Raw genomic sequence first — 2240 nt, 5'->3', positions numbered from 1 at the left:
GTCTCTCCCCGCATTAACCCCCGCAGTCACTCCCCTCATTGATCCTTCAGTTATTTTATTGATTTAATTCCCCCAGGATAATTGGCCGAGTTTTTGTTGATTGATTTTATTTTATTTGTTTATTTTGGGGGATTTTTGTTTTTACCTTTTTTTTTGTTTTTTCTTTAATCCCTCGATCCCGGGGCCGCCAGCTCCCACCGCTTGGGCCACACTTCCGGTGTCCGTCCCTTTCTCTTCCCCCATCTGCCCACTTCCGATGTCCGTCTCCTGTTTCCCTTCCCCCATCGGCCCACTTCCGGCGTCCGTCCGCTGTTTCCCTTCCCCCATCGGCCCACTTCCGGATTTCCCCTCGCTCCTCTTCCTCCCTCCCACTCACCTCGTTCTGATGTCCGCCTCCTTATTCTTTCCCACCGGTAGGTGACCGTTGCCCTTCGTCGGGAGGTTCGCATACGATTCTGGGAATCGAGTCGATCAAGGGAAGGGACCCCGCGGCTTATCGTTCCGAATGCGGGCCCTCTCTTCCCCTAATTCCCACCTCCACCGTCACCCTATGCCCGGGTCCGTCTCCCTTCTCCTTCCCCATTTCCAACCGACTTCCCGCGTCCGTCTCCCTTCTCCTTCCCCAGTTCGCACCCACTTCCGGTGTCCTTCAGAGACAACAAGGAGCAGAGCTGGATGAACACAGCAGGCTTAGCTGCACCATAGGAGCAGAAAGGCTAACGTTTCAGGCCTAGACCCTTCATCAGAAAAGGGGGAGGGGAAGGGGGTTCTGAAATAAATAGGGAGAGAGTGGGAGGCGGATAGAAGATGGATAGAGGAGAGGAAACAGACAGGTCGAAGAGGCGGGAATGGAGCCAGTAAAAGTGAGTGTAGGTGGGGAGTTAGGGAGGGGATAGGTCAGTCCAGGGAGGATGGACAGGTCAAGGGGGCGGGATGAGGTTAGTAGGTAGGAGATGGGGGTGCGGCTTGAGGTGGGAGGAGGGGATAGGTGGGAGGAAGAACAGGTTAGGGAGGCAGGGACGAGCTGGACTGGTTTTGGGATGCGGTAGGGGGAGGGGAGATTTTGAAGCTTGTGAAATCCACATTGATACCATTGGGCTGCAGGGTTCCCAAGCGGAATATGAGTTGCTGTTCCTGCAACCTTCGGGTGGCATCGTTGTGGCACTGCAGGAGGCCCAGGATGGACATGTCGTCTGAGGAATGGGAGGGGGAGTTGAAATGGTTCGCGACTGGGAGGTACAGTTGTTTAGTGCGAACCGAGCGTAGGTGTTCTGCAAAGCGGTCCCCCAGCCTCCGCTTGGTTACCCCGATGTAGAGGAGGCCACAACGGGTACAGCGGATGCAGTAAACCACATTAGCAGATGTGGAAAGTCTTCTTGGGACCTGGGATGGGGGTGAGGGGAGAGGTGTAGGGGCAGGTGTAGCACTTCCTGCGGTTGAAAAGTGCTGGGGCTGGAGGGGAGTGTGGAGCGGACAAGGGAGTCGCGGAGAGAGTTGTCCCTCCGGGAAGCAGATGAGGGTGGGGAGGGAAAAGATGTCTTTGGTGGTGGGGTTGGATTGCAGATTGCCGAAGGTGTTGGAGGATGATGCATTGGATCCGGAGGTTGGTGGGGTGGTACGTGAGGATGAGGGGGATTCTGTTTTGGTTGTTATTGCGCTTGGGAACCCTGCAGCCCAATGGTATCAATGTGGACTTCACAAGCTTCAAAATCTCCCCTCCCCCTACCACATCCCAAAACCAGTCCAGCTTGTCCCCGCCTCCCTAACCTGTCCTTCCTCCCACCTCAAGCCCCACCCCCATCTCCTACCTACAAACCTCATCCTGCCCCCTTGACCTGTCCGTTCTCCCTGGACTGACCTATCTCCTCCCTAACTCCCCACCTACACTCACCTTTACTGGCTCCATCCCCGCCTCTTTGACCGGTCTGTCTCCTCTCCACCTATTTTCTCCTCTATCCATCTTCTATCCGCCTCCCCCTCTCTCCCTATTTATTTCAGAACCCCCTTCCCCTCCCCCATTTCTGAAGAAGGGTCTCGGCCCGAAACATCAGCCTACCTGCTCCTTTGATGCTGCTTGGCCTGCTGTGTTCATCCAGCTGTACACCTTGTTATCTCAGATTCTCCAGCATCTGCAGTTCCTACTATCTCCGGTGTCCTTCTCCCTTCCCCTAACTGCGCCCACTTCCGGTGTCCTTTGTTCTCCTTCCCCTGGTCCCTATCATTGATGATGCCCCCCCCCC

General features: G+C 55.6%; 1 protein-coding gene across 3 annotated transcripts in view; it reads right to left on the bottom strand.

The window, feature by feature from the left end:
- The window catches only part of LOC109925823 (serine/threonine-protein kinase TAO2-like), a 17955-nt gene extending 17381 nt beyond the window's left edge, over window positions 1-574 (bottom strand). For 2 of the 3 annotated variants that reach the window (XM_048620965.1, XM_048620967.1), the window contains exon 1: window positions 146-238. The gene's annotated coding sequence lies outside the window, so the exon portion shown is untranslated. Of the gene's footprint in view, window positions 1-145; window positions 239-376 lie in introns of those variants that run through there. The other variant, XM_048620966.1, reaches the window with a different exon arrangement.
- Window positions 575-2240: the final 1666 nt, after the last annotated feature.

Source organism: Rhincodon typus, chromosome 49 (genome assembly GCF_021869965.1).
Source record: "Rhincodon typus isolate 14 chromosome 49, sRhiTyp1.1, whole genome shotgun sequence".
NCBI lineage: Eukaryota > Metazoa > Chordata > Chondrichthyes > Orectolobiformes > Rhincodontidae > Rhincodon > Rhincodon typus.
Note: the sequence above shows the minus strand (reverse complement) of the source record. Positions and strands in the feature narration are given on the sequence as shown.